We start from the raw sequence: 22226 nt of genomic DNA, 5'->3' as shown, positions 1-22226 counted from the left end.
TCGCAAACTAAGAGATTTAAAGTGTTTTTTTTTTTTTCCTTTTCCACTAATGTACCCTTCACCTCAATGCACTTCCAAAGGACTTTATGCCCAACCAGCTGCCCCTTATAAACCCTTAATTATGACCCCTTCCCCTTAATTAACCCCTTGTGAGTAAATCTACACCTCAGGATTTTAGTGCAATGTAGTTAACCCTTAAATACACAGGTAGTAAACTAAGAAACTAAAACTGTAGTGAGAAAATAGATTTTAAAAAGCCCAATAAATCTAAACAGGTAGAAAAGCACTCAGCAGATCACAATGCAGCACTCACCGCAATTCACACAGGTATTTTCTGCAGGATTCCCAATACCTCTTCACGCAATTCACACAGGTATTTTCTGCAGGATTCCCAATACCTCTTCACGCAATTCACACAGGTATTTTCTGCAGGATTCCCAATACCTCTTCACCTTCACCTCAATGCACTTCCAGTTTTAGGCTTTATCAGGTAAGTTTTGGCAAACTCCAGCCTGGCTTTTTTATGTCTCGGGGTAAGAAGTGGGGTCTTCCTGGGTATCCTACCATACAGTCCCTTTTCATTCAGACGCCGACGGATAGTACGGGTTAACACTGTTGTAGCCTCGGACTGCAGGGCAGCTTGAACTTGTTTGGATGTTAGTCGAGGTTCTTTATCCTCCATCCGCACAATCTTGCGTTGAAATCTCTCGTCAATTTTTCTTTTCCGTCCACATGTAGGGAGGTTAGCCACAGTGCCATGGGCTTTAAACTTCTTGATGACACTGCGCACGGAAGACACAGGAACATTCAGGTCTTTGGAGACGGACTTGTAGCCTTCAGATTGCTCATGCTTCCTCACAATTTGGTTTCACAAGTCCGCAAACAGTTCTTTGGTCTTCTTTCTTTTCTCCATGCTCAATGTGGTACACACAAGGACACAGGACAGAAGTTGAGTCAACTTTAATCCATGTTAACTGGCTGCAAGTGTGATTTAGTTATTGCCAACACCTGTTAGGTGCCACAGGTGCTCTTTCAGCTGCTCATAAAACCCGGCCCTGTAATCCGGACCCATTAAATTCCTCTCAGCACTATGTGTGCTGGAGCCTGCTTCTCCGGATCCTACATCACCGAAGCATGGCACTTCGAGGACACATACCTCCCGTCCACGATCTGTCCGGCAGCAACCTTACATACACCCCCCCTCTGTCCAAAGCCGTAGGGCTTGGCACCTTCTGTCACCATACAATAAACCCTTGACAAGGCAGCGGCATTCCCATGTTGTTTCCCAGGCCTATGCTCTACCCGGAAACTAAAATCTTGTAGAGCCAGGAACCACCTAGTCACTCTGGCATTGTTTCCCTTCTTTTCTCGCATCCACCTCAATGGGGCATGGTCTGACACTAACCTGAACCTTCTACCTAATAGGTAATACCTCAGAGTGTTTAACGCCCACTTAATGGCCAAACATTCTTTTTCTACAATGGAGTAGTCCTTCTCACAAGCGGAGAGCTTCAGACTGAGGTATTTTACAGGGTGTTCTTCTCCGTTAATCTCCTGGGACAAGACTGCTCCCAGCCCGACATCCGATGCATCCATCTGGACCACAAACTCCTTGGAGAAGCTGGGTGCCACCAAGACTGGTTGTTTACAGAGGACCAGTTTCAATTCCTGGCAGGTCGCTTCTGCTTCCGGGGACCACTTGGCCATAGCTGACTTCATCCCTTTCGGAAGATCCATCAGTGGGGCTGCTATCAGGGCAAAGTTAGGGACAAATCTTCGATAGTAGCCCACAATGCCTAGAAACGCCATGACCTGCTTCTTCGAGAGGGGCTGTGGCCAGTTCAAGATCGCCTCGACCTTATTTATTTGTGGTTTTATTTCCCCTCTACCAACCACGTACCCTAGGTACTTGGCTTCCTCCATCCCCATGGCACATTTCTTCGGGTTGATAGTAAAGCCCGCCTTCCTTAGGGCATCAAGTATGGCTTGAACTTTGTCCAGATGACTTTCCCAGTCCTGGCTAAATATGACGATGGCATCTAGGTAGGCCGCTGCATACTGTTTGTGGGGTGCTAAGATCCGGTCCATGGCTCTCTGGAAGGTGGCCGGAGCTCCCTTCAACCCAAACGGCATCCTGACGTATTGGCGTCGAGAAGGCTGTCTTCTCCTTAGCCTCTTTGGACAGGGGAATTTGCCAATATCCTTTGGTGAGGTCCAGAGTGGTGATGTACCGAGCGGGTCCTAGCCTTTCGATAAGCTCATCTACCCTAGGCATTGGGTAGGCGTCGAACTTTGAGACCTCGTTCAGCTTCCTATAGTCGTTGCAAAACCGCCATTCCCCATCTGGTTTCGGCACTAAGACTATAGGACTGGACCATCCACTTTTGGACTCTTCAATGACTCCCAGGTTTAGCATCCGCCTTACTTCTTTAGAGATCACCTCTCTGCGGGCTTCGGGGATCCAGTATGGTTTTAGATTGACGCGAACATGAGGCTCTGTGAGAACCTCATGCTCTATGACCTGAGTGAGTCCTGGCAACTCCGAAAACATGTCTTTATTTCGCTGTAACAACTCTTTGCACTGTTGCTTTTGGGCATGTGACAGTGACTCTGCCACCTTGACCTCTTTCACATCGGCCTCAGCCTCAGCCATTAAACAGGGAGCTTCCGCAGGCTCTCTATCTTGCCATGGCTTAATCAAGTTAACATGGTAAATTTGGTAGGGCTTCCTCTTCCCTGGTTGGTGGATCTTAAAGTTGACTTCCCCCACTTTCTCTACCACCTCATAGGGGCCCTGCCACTTGGCCATGAACTTGTCTCCACTGTGGGACTAGCACAAGCACTCGATCTCCTGGGTTGAACGATCTCACCCTGGCCGACCTATTATACACCCTGGACTGTGCCTCTTGTGCCTTAAGGAGGTGCTCCCTCACAATGGGCATCACATGGGCAATCCTCTCTTGCATCTGGGCAACGTGCTCCACCACTCTCCTATAGGGAGTGGTCTCAGCTTCCCAGGACTCTTTCTCCACCTCCAGGAGTCCTGAGGGTGTCGTCCATAGAGTGGTTCAAACGGGGAGAAACCTGTGGAAGCTTTGGGAACTTCCCTCATGGCGAACAACATATAGTCCCAGTCTCGGCCATCCTTTTCCACTGCTTTCCTCAACATTGCTTTCAAGGTTTTGTTAAACCTCTCTACCAGTCCGTCCGTCTGGGGAGAGTACACGGAGGTTCTCAGTTGTGCAATCTGCAGTGTCTTGCACAATTCCCTCATGACCTTTGACATAAATGGAGTTCCTTGGTCTGTTAGGATCTCGTTAGGCAACCCAGTTCTTGAAAACATGTGGTCTAACTCCCGGGCTATACACCTGGTGGAGGAGTTTCGTAGTGGTACGGCCTCCAGATACCATGTAGCATAATCTAATACCACCAGGATATACTGATGCACTTGGGCGGACTTGACCAGAGGCCCCACTAGATCCATTGCTATGCGTTCGAATGGAACCTCGATGACTGGTAGTGGCACTAGGGGACTGCGGAAGTGGGCCACTGGGGAGGTTATCTGGCATGTGGGGCAGGAACGACAATAACTCTATATTTCTCTATAGCAACCTGGCCAGTAGAATCTTTGGAGGATCCGTTCTTGAATCTTGTCTGCACCCAGGTGACCACCCAACACATGAGAATGAGCCATGTCTAACACCCTGCGTCTATAGGGCCCTGGCACCAGCAACTGTTCTATTACCTCACCCCTTGGCTTGGTTATTCTGTACAGCAAATCCCCATTCACAGCAAAATGAGGGAACCGAGTGTCAGCCCCCGGTTCCTGAGGCACCCCATTTAACACAGTAACATTTTCAAAGGCCCCTTTCAGAGTTAAATCCCTGAGTTGGGCAGTTCCAAAGTTTCCCTCGGACACCTAAAGCTCAGGGATATTGGACTCAGGGGATGCTACTTCAGCCTCATTGCCCACCAGCACACACATGGGAAACTCATCTACTATGTTCTGCGGGTAAGTTTCCTTAGGGGCGATCTGGCTGTCGTCCAAGCAACCAGGTGTCCCCGCTTTCCCCCACATTTCCCAGAATAATGCAAAGTAACGTCCAATTATTATGGGATGCAATAGGTCCTTAACGACCGCCACTTCATGAGATGTGGTGCCACAGTCTGTGTTTACATCCACCTGGGCCACAGGATAGTTCTTAGCGTCCCCATTGATACACCGGACACCCACCACCTTCCCAGAAACCAGCCGATGAGGGAGTGTGGCCCTTATCAGGGTCACCAAACTTCCTGAGACCAATAGTCCAGAGACTTGTGCCCCGTTAACTGACACTGAGCATGCCTGAGGGCCCTCGCCATGTTGACGAACCGCGCTGCAGGCGGGGTAGGCAAAATAAGAGCAACGCCGGCCCATGTTACAGTCCATTGGTTCAGAGGTTATGGGACACCGGGAGGCAATATGGCCAGGGGTATGACATCTCCAACACACTATATTATGGGGTGGGACCTTGGGCAGCAACTCAGACCCCTCCTGAACTCTAGGATGCCCCCCAGGTGTGGCGCTAGCTCCCTTCTTTTGGGTGTCCGCCACCTTTTGGGAACCCCAGTATTGAGAGGCTACGACCCCTTGTTTTCCCAACGGACTCTCAACCGCCTGGTATCTTTCCACCAACCCCACCAAGTCATCAGCATTATAGGGATCTCCCTGGGCAACCCAGGATTTTACCGACTTCGGGAGAGAGTGTATAAACCTGTCTATAACGACCTCTATCTCATATCATAGGACTATCTATCATCTATCTATTATCTATATGACGCGCCCCCTGGGCCATGGGGCACCCGGGACCGGACTTCAGGGCAATGCTGGGAGTAGTTGTGGCGACCTGGTCCCGTGGCTCAGGGTGGCCAGACCAATATTGTGGCAGTCTCTGTATCAGTATAATGCAATGTCCGACTACGCCACCCGTGGATTGCGGTCAATAAGAACCGCCGCTGCTGAGCAGACCTCTGAGGCTGATGTTGTGAGGGCAGCAGAGTGTAGTATAACTCCCCACGGGAGGAGTATAGCCTCAGGCTAGTGAGTGTGGATGATAGGAGTGATGGTACACGAGCGCAGCAGGAACGACTCAGAGGCTTTGCAGTGCAGTTCAGGGTCTTTACTGATGGTGATAAGGCAGACCCTCCCGGGAGTACTGGCTAGCATAAGAGGCCTGGTCAGTCTGTGAGCAAACTGGAGTTCCCCTGGCCAGGTGGAGTTGTAGGCCTCCCCGACTATCTGCACTCTTCCTGGCTACCTTGCTGTAAGCGAGTGGAAGTAGCCCACGTCCCTGAGTGTTCCGTGTGGTGCTCACCTGTATGGCTGGTGACTTGGGGCCTTCTGATAGCCCCCGCTCCTCGATTGCAGTGCTGGTCCCTTGCTCGTGACTGAGCCTCCGGGCTTCTATGGCCAGAGGACTTGAAATCCCCTGCCGGCGGGTTTCTGCTGCTGGGTATATATAAGTCCCCGCAACCTCGGACTCCTGTGTCCGGTTCTCAGAGTCTTCTGCCAGGACGAACTCCGCTTAGCTCAAGTCCCTGGTCTTCAGCTCCTGCTCCTACAGAGCTCCTCGCTGTTACTTTCCCTGTGTCTGGAACTAACTCCAGGCTCTGACTTCACTAACCCCGCCCCAGATCCAGTTTATATAGGGCAGGTTCCTCCCCTATCTGGTCTGGGACAGGAGGTGTTGCATGTTTAAGGGCTCCGAACCAGGAAACCTCCCACTTGCTCTCAGACATAATATTTCTATTACAGTGGTAACCAGACCCCTGGGGTGCCACATATCCATCTATCTATCTCATATCTATCTATCTATCAATCTCATATCTATCTATCTTCTCCACTTTTTATCTGGTCTCAGGTATGACTTTCATATTACCCACGACTGTTACTTGCCACAGGTGAGTTTTATTGAGCATCACATGCTTGAAGCAAAGTTGTTTTTCCACAATTTTGGAAAAGTGCCAACAATTTTGTCCGGCCCATTTTTGGAGTTTTGTGTGAAATTATGTCCAATTTGCCTTTTTTTCCCATTTTTTTGTGCTGTTTCAATACACACAAAGGAAATAAATATTATAACAAATGTATAACAAAACATGTGTAATTGTAATAATTTTCTGGGAGAAATACTTCACTTTCTGGAACAATCTCAAGGTTGCTAAACACTTCCGGCCATGACTGTGTGTATATATGGGCCCTCAATAAACCATCCCTCTCAACGAAAAGGCCACAGCAAGGGTCAGGAATCGGTGGCCTTCCCTCTCCGAATCTTAGGGAGAGACGGTTGTGCTTCCAGCATCCACCTAGGCTGCCACCCCAGTGGAACTAATAGCAGGGTAGCCAACTGTCCAGAAATTCTTGGACAGTCCATAAAAATAGGGCACTTTTTTCCCTGTCCGTAAAAAAAAATGTGATGCGTCCATAATCTTTCTGAAGCTGGAGAGACTTGTTCAGATGGAGGGAGATGTAGGGGCATCATATTGTGTATAGGGAGATGTAGGGGCATCATATTGTGTATAGGTATCATATTGTGTATCTGCATGTGTGGGGACATCATACGGTGTATATGGAGCTGTGAGCACATCATACTGTATTTAGGGAACAATGAGGGAATCATACTGTATACAAGGAGCTGTGGAAACATAATGCTGTGTAAAGGGTCTGTGGGGTCATCATCTAATATACAGTACAGACCAAAAGTTTGGACACACCTTCTCATTTAAAGATTTTTCTGTATTTTCATGACTATGAAAATTGTACATTCACACTGAAGGCATCAAAACTATGAGTTAACACATGTGAAATTATATACTTAACAAAAAAAGAGTGAAACAACTGAAAATATGTCTTATATTCTAGGTTCTTCAAAGTAGCCACCTTTTGCTTTGATGACTGCTTTGCACACTCTTGGCATTCTCTTGATGAGCTTCAAGAGGTAGTCACCGGAAATGGTTTTCACTTCACAGGTGTGCCCTGTCAGGTTTAATAAGTGGGAGTTCTTGCCTTATAAATGGGGTTCGGATCATCAGCTGTGTTGTGCAGAAGTCTGGTGGATACACAGCTGATAGTCCTACTAAATAGACTGTTAGAATTTGTATTATGGCAAGAAAAAAGCAGCTAAGTAAAGAAAAATGAGTGGCCATCATTACTTTAAGAAATGAAGGTCAGTCAATGCAAAAAATTGGTAAAACTTTGAAAGTGTCCCCAAGTGCAGATGCAAAAACCATCAAGCGCTGCAAGAAACTGGCTCACATGAGGACTGCCCCAGGAAAGGAAGACCAAGAGTCACCTCTGCTTCTGAGGATAAGTTTATCCGAGTCACCAGCCTCAGAAATCGCAGGTTAACAGCAGCTCAGATTAGAGACCAGGTCAATGCCACACAGAGTTCTAGCAGCAGACACATCTCTTCAACAACTGTTAAGAGGAGACTTTGTGCAGCAGGCCTTCATGGTAAAATAGCTGCTAGGAAACCACTGCTAAGGACAGGCAACAAGCAGAAGAGACTTATTTGGGCTAAAGAACACAAGGAATGGACATTAGACCAGTGGAAATCTGTGCTTTGGTCTGATGAGTCTAAATTTGAGATCTTTGGTTCCAACCACCGTGTCTTTGTGCGATGCAGAAAAGGTGAACGGATGGACTCTACATGTCTGGTTCCCACCGAGAAGCATGGAGGAGGAGGTGTGATGGTGTGGGGGTGCTTTGCTGGTGACACTGTTGGGGATTTATTCAAAATTGAAGGCATACTGAACCAGCATGGCTACAACAGCATCTTGCAGCGGCATGCTATTCCATCCGGTTTGCGTTTAGTTGGACCATCATTTATTTTTCAACAGGACAATGACCCCAAACACACCTCCAGGCTGTGTAAGGGCTATTTGACCAAGAAGGAGAATGATGGGGTGCTACGCCAGATGACCTGGCCTCCACAGTCACCAGACCTGAACCCAATCGAGATGATTTGGGGTGAGCTGGACCGCAGAGTGAAGGCAAAAGGGCCAACAAGTGCTAAGCATCTCTGGGAACTCCTTCAAGATTGTTGGAAGACCATTTCCATTGACTACCTCTTGAAGCTCATCAAGAGAATGCCAAGAGTGTGCAAAGCAGTCATCAAAGCAAAAGGTGGCTACTTTGAAGAACCTAGAATATAAGACATATTTTCAGTTGTTTCACACTTTTTTGTTAAGTATATAATTCCACATGTGTTAATTCATAGTTTTGATGCCTTCAGTGTGAATGTACAATTTTCATAGTCATGAAAATACAGAAAAATCTTGAAATGAGAAGGTGTGTCCAAACTTTTGGTCTGTACTGTATATAATCGTCTAATCCCGTCTGTCTGTCTGTCCTTCTGTCCAGGAAATCCTGCGTCGCTGATTGGTCCAGCCGCGGCCAATCAGCGACGCGGGATTTCAGAAAAAGATGGCGGCCGTTAGCAGCTCATCTGCCGCACGGAGGTCAGCGGCGATGCAGCCGGGAGATGACCGGCGCTAGTCGCTCATCTCCCGGCTGCTCGCAGCAGAAGTACCGCGACCGGTGGCGCTGCTGACCTCCATGCGGCTACCGTCGGGAGATCAATGGCTAGGGCCGCTGATCTCCCGACGGCAAGTGTGAAGCGAGGACCGGGGAGCGGCGCCGCCAGTCGGGATACTTCGGCTGTGAGCAGCCGGCCATCTCCCGGTTCCTCGCAGCGGAAGTACCCGCACAGGTAGCGTCGCTGCCCGGTCCTCAGTAATACGATTCGCTGATTGGTCGGAATCAGCGATATTGGCGCCGCGACCAATCAGCGATACTGGCGCCAAATTTAAACACCGCTCTGCTGATTGGTCGTGGCCGGCGGCCGCGACCAATCAGCGATTTTGGCGCCACATTTAAACACCACTCTGTTGATTGCGCCTGGTCGGCCGCATACAGATTCTAGAATACCCGATGCGTTAGAATCGGGACACCATCTAGTACTGTATATAAAGAGCTGTGGGAGCCATCACACTATATATAGAGACCTGTGAAAAGCTAATGTGTTGATCCAGAGGAAGTCAAAAAACCCCATGAGGCAGATGCTGCTTGCCCAAAATTAGGGGAAAAATTCCTTCCCGACTCCACATATGGCAATCAGACTAGTTGCTTGGATCAACGTCCCATAACAAAATCTAGTATGAATAACCTGTAATGTTATTCAAGAAAGTCACACAGGACCTCCTTGAACTTTTTTTTAGAGAATTAAGTATTACAAGGTCATGTGGTAGAGAGTTCCATACCTCACACAATAAAACATTGCCATCTAACTTCCTTTAGACAAAGCGAATTAGGAGCTTGATGCTAGAGTAGTTGAATTAAAACTGAAAAAAATTATTAACACAGCAAAAAAGAGGAACAGTATTTATTCACCTGCCCAGGTCTCAAAACGAATGCACTAATCAGGATGAAGCAAACCATATAATAAAGGCAGGGGCAGCACAGGTGCAAAATACTGATGAGACAACCAACTCATAACCTACCAATTCTTGGAGGGGGTCATTGCTTAGTATTAAAACTGCACACAAAAAATGGCTTGTATAGGTCACTGGTCACACACAGATTGTTAGGGGAATGGTTGCAAACAACTTTATTAAATAATGGAAAGCAAACGAACCCGGGGTCCGCGATGCAGCCTGGAGGACTGCGGACGAACACCTTCCGGGTAAGAAGGTAAAACAACCAACTGAAATAACAATCCCCCCCGTGTTACTGCACACCGGAACGGGAATAGGGATTCGCACTATCTCCGTTAACTGCACGAGAGATGTGCGACAAATAATGGAGCCGTAGCCCTGTTAACTGCACAGAGGCTACGCAGCAGGCGCTAGGATGCATGTGTGATTCACGCAGGCGTATACATGCTCCCAGCCGGCGTGCTACCGGACTGAGGAGTATCTCTCCACGTGGCTAACAGGCGGTGCCGGGAATACGGAGTCCGCAGTCTGCTCGGGGTGTATAGCGACCCCCTTGTTGGAGCCAGACTGTCAGACGAAGCTACCTGCCTCCCTCCATCTAAGGCTGTCTATCCCCTGCTAAACCTGCCTGTCAGAAGCTATAACAGCAAAAGTACACGTGGAGCCGAAACGACCAAGCGTCCACACAGTAACACCAACTCAGCTCAATGATCAGAGCGCGCCGCCATGTTTGTGGGCGTGCTATTTAAATATTAAGCCCTGCCCACCATCACATTATTGGTGACGTCACCCGCGACCAATCAGGCAGTGCCAGGTCACCGGATCAGCTGACTCCCAAACCACTAATCACGGTCCGCCATGTCACGGGCATGCTCAGTGCAGTGTATCCTGGACTTAGGCTGTAACAGCCCTGTTTCCCTCCGCAACCTATCCTTCATGTTGCTAGGAACAAAGACCCAAGAGACAGCTTGTACATCTCGTGCACCAGCTAGGCGTTGGGACCAATGACGATGCTGAGCAGCATCTGGACCGGAATGGGAGACCACAGAATCCACTGATGATTCTGAACCCATTTCAGATCCAGAAAACACCTGACGCCTAACACAGATAGTGCTCAATATAGGGCTTACAGCCTATTAGTGACCCTCATACTGTTAGATTAGGCAGGCTGCAAAGCACTATCTAAGTGCACCCCATGAGGACAGACCCCCTAGTTTACAAATCCAGCATTGATGGGCTTGTCTGAACCCTGAATAAAAATAACATGCAAAATCTATATATGAGGTTCTGGTAAATATTTTGGCGCTGGTCACGCACAGTGTCTGGTTTACAGCCTATTAGTGACGCCCATACTATTAGATTAGGCGGGCTATGCTCCCCTCATACACCTTACCACGGTGTGTAGTGTGACATGGAGCTAAACCCCCTGTCTTCTTAAGAATAAGGCTGCGAAAAACCTTCTCTTTATTGATAGTAGAGAAACCTCCATACAGTAGATGCGGAAAACATACGATGAACCCCAGTATTGTACCACATAGATAGGGCTCTTACCGGCTAAGCTTGGAGCAGGCTGTGTGCACAGAGCCCAAGATACAAAACTGTAGGGATGTGGACTGTCTTACCCTGTTCCTGCCCCTGAAGACAACAAACACCTCATGTGAACACTCTCTTGCGGTTTTATATGTAAAAGTGATATGTGTCTTATGTATTGTATAATGGTGATGTAACAGCATGTGAAGTGTTAATGCATAATGTGAGTATAGCATAAGATAAGCTTAGGATACCATAAGACATAAGTATAACATAAACCCTAAAATACAAATTTTATTAAATCTCTTTAAAATCGGGACATGCGGCATAAAGATGATCCGCATCAGTATTGCACTTTATCAAGATAAGTTCCTTTTATTGTTTAGTCTTGTGATCATTTATGTCATTGATACCTCTATGGGTGATTAATTCCAGGGCTGGCTAGGGTTATCCAGGGATAGCCGCCGTGGAGCGGGGCGCCACAGTGTCAACATTAACTAGGGTGTCACCCTCCACTATAAGGCAGGTAATCAGCATCTAGGGTGTTGAACAGGGCTGATTGTAGCCTTTGTTTGGATGCCCGAATGTATCCTTTGGCTTGGAGGTCCAAAGATATTAGGAACGTTCTTGGGTGTTTTTATAAATTTGCACATTGTCACTTTATTCACTGTTGTCACTTTAATCATTTAGTACACACTGAGGATTGATTGTTTGATGTGATATCTGTACCAGTTTCTGGTAGACTGTCAGATCTTTGGTCTATGTAAGTACGAATAAGGGACTTTTAGGGTCTAGGGGCAGCTGCCGTTCAGCAAGGGTGCCATTGTCATCTATATGTAGGATGCCCATCTCCGTTGACATGCAGGTTCAGGCTAGGGTATCTATAGGGTGAGTTTTATTGAAGTACAGTGGGTACGGAAAGCATTCAGACCCCTTTAAATTTTTCACTCTTTGTTTCATTGCAGCCATTTGGTAAATTCTAAAAAGTTCATTTTTTTTCTCATTAAAGTCCACTGTGCACCCCATCTTGACTGAAAAAAACAGAAATGTAGAAATTTTTGCAAATTTATTAAAAAAGGAAAACTGAAATATCACATGGTCATAAGTATTCAGACCCTTTGCTCATATTTAAGTCACATGCTGTCCATTTCCTTGTGATCCTCCTTGAGATGGTTCTACTCTTTCATTGGAGTCCAGCTGTGTTTAATTAAACTGATAGGACTTGATTTGGAAAGGCACACACCTGTCTATATAAGACCTCACAGCTCACAGTGCATGTCAGACCCTTTGCTCAGTATTGAGTAGAAGCCCCCTTTTGAGCTAGTGCATCCATGAGTCTTCTTGGGAATGATGCAACAAGTTTTTCACACCTGGATTTGGGGTTCCTCTGCCATTCTTCCTTGCAGATCCTCTCCAGTTCTGTCAGGTTGGATGGTGAACGTTGGTGGACAGCCATTTTCAGGTCTCTCCAGAGATGTTCAATTGGGTTTAGGTCAGGGCTCTGGCTGGGCCAGTCTAGAATGGTCACAGAGTTGTTCTGAAGCCACTCCTTTGTTATTTTAACTGTGTGCATAGGGTCATTGTCTTGTTGGAAGGTGAACCTTCGGCCAAGTCTGAGGTCCAGAGCACTCTGGAAGAGGTTTTCATCCAGGATATCTGTGTACTTGGCCACATTCATGTTTCTTTCAATTCCAACCAGTCGTCCTGTCCCTGCAGCTGAAAAACACCCCCATGATGCTGCCACCACCATGTTTCACTGTTGGGATTGTATTGGGCAGGTGATGAGCAGTGCCTGGTTTTCTCCACACATACCCCTTAGAATTATCACCAAAAAGTTCTATCTTAGTCTCATCAGACCAAAGAATCTTATTTCTCATAGACTGGGAGTCCTTCATGTGTTTTTAAGCAAACTCTGTGCAGGCTTCCATATGTCTTGCACTGAGGAGAGGCTTCCGTTGGGCCACTCTGCCATAAAGGCTCGACTTGTGGAGGGCTGCAGTGATAGTTGACTTTATGCAACTTTCTCCCATCTCCCTACTGCATCTTTGGAGCTGAGCCACAGTGATCTTGGGGTTCATCTTTACCTCTCTCACCAAGGCTCTTCTCCCACGATTGCTCAGTTTAGCTGGACGGCCAGGTCTAGGAAGACTTCTGGTGGTCCCAAACTTCTTCCACTTAAGGATTATGGAGGCCACTGTGTTCTTAGGACCCTTGACTAATGCAGAAATTCTATTGTAAACTTGGCCAGATCTGTGCCTTGCCACAATTCTGTCTCTAAGCTCCTTGGGCAGTGTCAGGATGCCAGGTTTAATTTTACTTTGCCAGTAGTTTTTCCCTTAGCCAAGATGGCTTCCATTGCCTCACTGGGGTCATGTGTTTCCTGCCTGTGGACCTACTTAAACTGCATGTGTTGCAATCATGCCTTGCCTGAGTATTGTGTGCTTTTAGCTTTCTACTCACCTGTGCTAGCCCTCTGAATAGAGTCTTGCTGACCTTGTGTTTACTCCTAGTCATCCGCTGAAAGGATTGCTGCCTGAATCCTCTGCTAAGGGGACTTCTGCTGAAAGGAACCACTGGCTGTTGTTCACTCACGCTGGGATCTCTGAACTTTTGTTTTCCTGAAGAAAACTTCTCCTGGATCTCTACACCTCTGGTATAGTCACCATCTTGCTCTGTGTTTAAATACCCGGCTCCAGCTCTGCTTAAGACATCGCTGTTTCCTCCGCTGCACCTCCTGCATTCTTCAATATCCAGATCCATATTCCAGTTTGTCTTCTCTTCTGCACTACGTGAGTCCACAATCAACTGAGGAATACCTACGTCTGCTTACTATCCTTATTTCTGTTTGCATATTACTGTACCTAAGTAAACTTGGACTATCGTTAACGTTTACATACCCTAATAGTAATGAAGGCCGTGCCTTACAGATTAGGTTCTAAGAAGTGTTGTTTGGAATGAACTTACCTTCATAAACTGTTTGCTGTGATCTTTTGCACTTGAGTTTAAAATAGACTTTCACACTACTCTTGTCTCAGTCTCTGCTTTTGGCCCACGCCATTGGACTTCAGGGTATCTACTAACATCGTAACAGGCAGTTCCTTTGAGCTCATGATTCTCATTTGGTCTGACATGCACTGTGAGCTGTGAGGTCTTATATAGACAGGTGTGTGCCTTTCCAAATCAAGTCCTATCAGTTTAATTAAACACAGCTGGACTCCAATGAAAGAGTAGAACCATCTCAAGGAGGATCACAAGGAAATGGACAGCATGTGACTTAAATATGAGCAAAGGGTCTGAATACTTATGACCATGTGATATTTCAGTTTTCCTTTTTTAATAAATTTGCAAAAATTTCTACATTTCTGTTTTTTTTTCAGTCAAGATGGGGTGCACAGTGGACTTTAATGAGAAAAAAAAAGAACTTTTTAGAATTTACCAAATGGCTGCAATGAAACAAAGAGTGAAAGATGTAAAGGGGTCTGAATGCTTTCCGTACCCACTGTATATAGTACTCAATGTTCCAGGCAGTGGGAGGCATTACTGGGATCCAGAGCAGTCGCTCCAGTCACGTCCAGAGCCTAAGGTCTGGCATAGGAGCTGCCGGACACTTTGTGTGCTCTGAAGTACAAAGGAAGATGGACAGGGACCTGCATAGATGGAAGTTGAAGGCCAGTCCCGGGTGCACTGCAGAGGTGGACGAGAAATACAGGATGAGCTAGCAACAGGGCTGAAGAGGAGTTATGCTAAGAAGGAGGATAATGTGAATTGCTGTGCCTTATCCCATCTGTACCCACCTGATGAACTTGAACTGTCAAGTATATGTTTGACTGTTACAAAGAACTTCGTGTCCCCTAAATTGTGTGCGGCGGCTTCTGAGGACAGAAGCCTGAAGGCAGTGGAGGCCTGCGGCCTACAAGAGAGTGTGCTGCACCCCACACCCTAGAGCACACTGGGACTGGGACACCCATTGTCTGTAAAGTGCCAGAGCGAAATCAGACCGACGTTCAGTCACGACTACTGCTCTGTGCCACTTTACAAGATGAGTGATAAGGGAACTTCTCCATCAGAAGAGAAGAGGAAATAATGGTCGCTGCCCAAACTGTGACAAGAACAGGACCACAATGCAACAAGAACTGTCTCACAATGCTCTTGGAACTTTCCCATAATGCATTGCAAATTGAAACTAGAGCAAATACATTAAATCACTAGCAGACAGTGCAGTTATCAAACAATAAAAAAGAGACAGGATTCAAATGCAAGCAACATAATGTCAGAACTGATATACACATAAAGTGACTAGATTCCCTGGATAGCTAAATTCGCTGCTGAGGCAAGAACACGGGCTGCCCAGCACTATTTAAGTGCACCCCATGAAGATAGACACTCTAATTTACAAGGCCATAACATATAGGTGCATCTCACAAAATTAGAATATCATCAAAAAGTTAATTTATTTCAGTTCTTCAATGCAAAAAGTGAACCTCATATATTATATAGAGTCATTACAAACACAGTGATCTATTTCAAGTGTTTATTTCTGTTAATGTTGATGATTATGGCTTATAGCCAATGAAAACACAAAAGTCATTAACTCAGTAAATTAAAATAATTAACAAAAAACACCTGCAAAGACTTCCTAAGCATTTAAAAAGGTCCCTTAGTCTGTTTTAGTAGGCTCCACAATCATGACAATCATGATGAAGACTGCTGGCTTGACAGATGTCCAGAGTTCCAATTTTCATTTGAAATCAAGGTCCCAGAGTCTGGAAGAAGAGTGGAGAGGCCACAATCCAAGCTGCTTGAGGTCTAGTGTGAAGTTTCCACAATCAGTGATGGTTTGGGGAGCCGTGTCATCTGCTGGTCTAGATCCACTGTGTTTTTTCAACACTAAAGTCAGCGCAGCCGTCTACCAGGAAATTTTAGAGCACTTCATGCTTCCCTCCGCCACAGTATCAAGCTACCAGGGGGGCAAAGGGGGCGGTGGCCCCGGGCCCCTCGCTCTTAGGGGGCCCATCCAGGGCTACGCCAGTGTAACTGTATCTAGCATGCCCCTGGTGCCAGCATCGGGCCCCACTGCCCGCCACCGCCGCAAGTTTACTGATGAGAGAGGGAGCGCGGATCTCTCTCCCATTAGTCCCTTCTGTGACTGACGTCTCTGACATCATCACTTGGCGCCCAGCCCGCTGTGCTGAAGATGTGTGCGTGCTGGGTGCTCTGAGCAGCGAGGGAACCAGGAGGAGAGATGAGTACTGTTTATTTTTTGCCGGGTGGGGGGCGGCATTATATTACAGACTCTGCCTATGGGAAGGGGGAGGTGCATTATACTACAGACTCTGCCTATGGGGGAGCATTATCCTAAAGACTCTGCCCACAGAGAGGGGGGGCATTATACTAAAGACTCTGCCTATGGGGAGGGGGGGCATTATACTACAGACTGTCTATGGGGAGGGGGGGAGCATTATACTAAAGCCTCTGTCTATGGGGGGGCATTCTACTACAGACTCTGCCTATGGGGGGCATTATACTACAGACTCTGTTTATGAGCAGGGGAGAGCAGTAGACTACAGACTCTGCCTATGGGGGGACATTGTACTACAGACTCTGCCTATAAGAGGGGGAGCATTATACTACAGACTCTGCCTATGGGGGGTGCATTTTACTACAGACTCTGCCTATAGGTGGGGCATTATACTACAGACGCTGCCTATGAGATGGGGGGGGCATTATATCACAGACTGTGCCTATGAGGAGGGGGGGCACATTATACTACAGACTCTGCCTATGGGGGCGCATTATACTATACGAAGGACTATGGGGAGTGCATTATACTATATTGAGGACTATCTGGTGCATTATACTATATGTACTCTATTTATACAGTGTGGGAGATAATGTGGGTTCTTTGAACAGTGTGGGGGCCATCATACAGTGTGGGAGATAATGTGGGATCTTTGTATGGTGTGGAGGCCATCATACAGTGTTGGAGCCATCAGCTTGTGGGCTACTAAGGGGTCAGTATACTGTGTGGGGGTACTATACAGTGAGGGGGAATTATATAGTGAATAGGAGAACATCATACTGGTTAGAGCGGAGCTCTACATGGGGGGAGACTCAGGACATTATTAAATCTTAGGTGGGCACTTATTGTTATAGGGGAACTCAGGTTATCGTGACTGTCGAAGGGGCACTATTACTTTCTAGGGGGCACAATGTGGGCACTGTTTTCTAGGACACTTGCACACGGCATTACTTTATTTTAGAGGTTTGTTTTACCATCTAGAGGGCACACAGTAGGTGCAGTAATAGGGACACATTTTGCAGCAGAGGCTCAGTATTGGGGTATCAGCAGGATGAGAAGTTTGTGCAGGTTGGGGATAGATGTGGTCAGTGCCTGAAATGTAAGGAGTCAAATGTGTCTTTGTTGTGATCTCTGCAGACCTGAGACTCTGAGTCCTGGCTGGAGAAGTTGTCGTGTCGGTCTGGGCCAGATGGAAAAGACGGGAAAAGTGAACAATTTAATCAGAAAGAACGTCAGCTGTAAGGTACTATATATAACTGAGCTGTGATCTCTTATATGTTCTGCAGGACTGGCATCTATCAATATATGTCACCATATGGCGGTAATATCAGTGCTGGTCTTTGTATAGAGATTATTTTTAGTCACAGCGCGGTCATCTGCTGAGGTTTTCCTACATCAACTATCTGGGTGCGCCGCTATAGTTGGAATCAGGGTTACCTGGTTAGAGGCCCACTCAGAAGTTTCGGCCCCCTGAACCAAAACCTTAGCTACGCCAAGCTTTTTGGAGATGGAAATTTCATTTTCCAGCAGGACTTGGCCCCTGTCCACACTGACAAAAGTACTAATACCTGGTTTAAAACAACAGTATCACTGTGCTTGATTGGCAGCAAACTCACCTGACCTTAACCCCATAAAGAATCTATGGGGTATTGTCAAGAGGAAAATGAGAGACACCAGACCCAACAATGCAGACGAGCTGAAGGCTTCTATCAAAGCCACCTGGGCTTCCATAACCCCTCAGCAGTGCCACAGGCTGATCCCTCCATGCCACATTGCCGCATTGATGCAGTAATTGATGTAAAAGGAGCCCCGACCAAGTATTGAGGGCATTTATTGAACATACAATTCACTAGGATAACATTTTGGATTTTGAAAACATTTTTCAAGCTGTTGTTATAAGGTATTCTAATTAATTGAAATAATGACTTTTGAGTTTTCATTGGCTGTAAGCCATAATCATCAACATTAACAGAAATAAACACGTGAAATAGATCACTCTGTGTGTAATGGCTCTATATAATATATAAGTTTCACGTTTTGTATTGAAGAACTGAAATAAATTAACTTTTATGGTGATATTCTAATTTTGTGAGATGCACCTGTAGATGGGCTTGGCTGCACCCTGAATAAAAATAGCATGTAAAAAATATATATGATATATATGAGGTATTGGTCGATATTTTGGCCAAAATATACAAGCTCGCAACCTGCTCAAGGGTCCTCATACTTGCGAGTCCCTACACTAACATTAAAAGCAAAGTCACAAAAACAAGGAATTAAAGTTCCCACCAAAATTCAAGAATTAACACAGCAAATACAGCAACAATAATTACAAGGATGCAGCAAACCCATATAATGAAGAAGTCAGCAACACAGGTGCAAAATATTGATGAGACAACCACTCACAACCTACCAATTCATGGAGGGGGTGATTGCTTAGTATTAAAACTGCACACAAATAAAGCCTTGTATAGGGCACTGGTCACACATAGGTAGTGCACAATGTCTGGCTTACAGCCTATTAGTGAAGCCCAAACTATTAGATTAGGCGGGCTGCCCAGCACTTTTTAAGTACACCCCATGAAGACAGACACCCTAGTTTACAAGGCCAACATTGATGGGTCTGGCTGCACCCTGAATAAAAATAACGTGCAAAAAATATATATGAGGTATTAGTAAATATTTTGGCCAAAATACACAAGCTCGCAACCCGCGTCAAGGGTCCTCATACTTGCGAGTACCTACACTAACATTAAAAGCAAAGACAAATTTAAATTCCCACCAAAATTCAAGAATTAACACAGGAAAAAAGGGCAACAGTGTTTACCTGCCTAGGTCTCAGTACTAATCATACCATATAATAACGATGACAGCAATACAGGTGCAAAATACTGATGCGACAACCACTCACATATTACCAATTAATGGAGGGGGGTGATTACATAGTATTAAAACTGCACACAAAATTATATGGGATTGCTACATCCTAATAGTGCATTAGTTCTGAGATCTGGGCAGGTAAATGCTATATTAATAATTGATTTTTTGGGGAAAGTTAAATTCTCTTTTGTTGGCTTTACTTTTAATCTAACTGAAATACACATAAGCTTTTTTCCTAAACATTAGGATCTGTTTAGAGCCATCAGCTCAAAAAGGCTTCCTTTGACAGACTTGGCATAAGCAGGTCAAAAGGAACCCTGATCTTTACCATTACACCCCTTTACAGGAATGGAGACTTACCACATGCTCAGGGTTGCATCTACAGAGTAGCTGCTGGCCAGAGGAGCGAGCTTGAGGCTATAACTCTAACTAAAGCTTTTTTATTACTAAATGATGGGTTCTGTTTAAGGCCATTGGCTCAAAAAGACTTCCTCGGACAGACTTGGCGCAAGCTACTCCATTCTGCAGATCCCAAGGGAACCCTGGCCTTTACCATTACACCCCTGTACAGAGATAGATACTTACCATAGGCCCAGGGCTGCATCTACAGAGTAGCTGCTGGCCGGAGGAGCGAGCTTGAGGCTATAGTGGTTGATTCAACTCTAACTAAAGCTTTTTTTTCCTAAATACTGGGATCTGTTTAAGGCTGTTGGCTCAAACAGACTTCCTCGGACAGACTTGGCGCAAGCTACTCCATTCTGCAGATCCCAAGGGAACCCTTGTTTTTACCATTACACACCTGTACAGGGATAGATACTTACCATAGGCCCAGGGTTGCATCTACAGAGTAGCTGCTGGCCGGAGGAGTGCGCTTGAGGCTTGAGTAGTTGAATCAATCCTAACTAAAGAAAAACCTATCTAATGACACTTTCTTGTTAGGACCTGTCTGAGGCCTATGGCTCAAAAAAGCTTCTTTGGAAAGACTTGGCAAAAGCCAGTCTATCCTACAGGTTCCAAAGGAACTCTGGCCTTCACTCTTACAGCCCTGTACAGTGATAAAGACTTATTACAGGGCCTTGATTGCATCTACATAGTAGATGCTGACTGGAGGGGCAAACTTAAAGTTAGAATGGTTCAGCCAACCCTAACTATTGCTACTTTCTTAAATGTTAGGATATTTCTGAGGCCATTGGCTCAAACAGGCTTCCTTGGACAGACTTGGCGCAAAACACACCATTTCTGATGTTTCCAAATGAACCCTGGGCTTCACCCTTGAACCTCTATACAGGGACCGTTTCATAGTTTTAAGGTTGAAAGACACAAGTCCATCAAGTTCAACCTAAAAGCTAATGTGTTGATCCAGAGGAAGGCAAAAACCCCATGAGGCAGATGCTAATTGCCCCATATTAGGGGAAAAATTCCTTCCCGACTCCACATATGGCAATCAGACTAGTTCCCTGGATCAACGTCCCATAACAAAATCTAGTACGGATAACCTGCAATTTTATATTATTCAAGAAAGGCACACACATGCCCTCCTTGAATTTTTTTTAGAAAATTAAGTATTTCAATTTCATGTGGTAGAGAGTTTCATAACCTCATTGCTCACACAATAAAAATTTGCCAACTAACTTCCTTTAGACAAAGTGAATTAGGATCTTTATGCTAGAGTAATTGAATTAACTCTAACTGAAATAGATTAATGCTTTTTTCCTAAATGTTGAAATTTGTTTAAATCCATCAGCTCAAAAAGGCTTTCTCGGACAGACTTGGCGCAAGCTACTCCATTCTGCAGATCCCAAGGGAACCCTGGCCTTTACCATTACACCCCTGTACAGGGATAGATACTTACCATAGGCCCAGGGCTGCATCTACAGAGTAGCTGCTGGCCGGAGGAGCGAGCTTGACGCTATAGTGGTTGATTCAACTCTAACTAAAGCTTTTTTTTCCTAAATACTGGGATCTGTTTAAGGCTGTTGGCTCAAACAGACTTCCTCGGACAGACTTGGCGCAAGCTACTCCATTCTGCAGATCCCAAGGGAACCCTGGTTTTTACCATTACACACCTGTACAGGGATAGATACTTACCATAGGCCCAGGGTTGCATCTACAGAGTAGCTGCTGCCCGGAGGAGTGCGCTTGAGGCTTGAGTAGTTGAATCAATCCTAACTAAAGAAAAACCTATCTAATGACACTTTCTTGTTAGGACCTGTCTGAGGCCTATGGCTCAAAAAAGCTTCTTTGGAAAGACTTGGCAAAAGCCAGTCTATCCTACAGGTTCCAAAGGAACTCTGGCCTTCACTCTTACAGCCCTGTACAGTGATAAAGACTTATTACAGGGCCTTGATTGCATCTACATAGTAGATGCTGACTGGAGGGGCAAACTTAAAGTTAGAATGGTTCAGCCAACCCTAACTATTGCTACTTTCTTAAATGTTAGGATATTTCTGAGGCCATTGGCTCAAACAGGCTTCCTTGGACAGACTTGGCGCAAAACACACCATTTCTGATGTTTCCAAATGAACCCTGGGCTTCACCCTTGAACCTCTATACAGGGACCGTTTCATAGTTTTAAGGTTGAAAGACACAAGTCTGTCAAGTTCAACCTAAAAGCTAATGTGTTGATCCAGAGGAAGGCAAAAACCCCATGAGGCAGATGCTAATTGCCCCATATTAGGGGAAAAATTCCTTCCCGACTCCACATATGGCAATCAGACTAGTTCCCTGGATCAACGTCCCATAACAAAATCTAGTACGGATAACCTGCAATTTTATATTATTTAAGAAAGGCACACACATGCCCTCCTTGAATTTTTTTTAGAAAATTAAGTATTTCAATTTCATGTGGTAGAGAGTTTCATAACCTCATTGCTCACACAATAAAAATTTGCCAACTAACTTCCTTTAGACAAAGTGAATTAGGATCTTTATGCTAGAGTAATTGAATTAACTCTAACTGAAATAGATTAATGCTTTTTTCCTAAATGTTGAAATTTGTTTAAATCCATCAGCTCAAAAAGGCTTTCTCGGACAGACTTGGCGCAAG

The sequence above is a fragment of the Phyllobates terribilis genome, unplaced genomic scaffold (assembly GCF_046119375.1).
Source record: "Phyllobates terribilis strain yellow unplaced genomic scaffold, ASM4611937v1 Scaffold_51__1_contigs__length_9155689, whole genome shotgun sequence".
NCBI lineage: Eukaryota > Metazoa > Chordata > Amphibia > Anura > Dendrobatidae > Phyllobates > Phyllobates terribilis.
The sequence above is the reverse complement of the archived record's forward strand: the minus strand, read 5'-3'. Positions refer to the sequence as shown.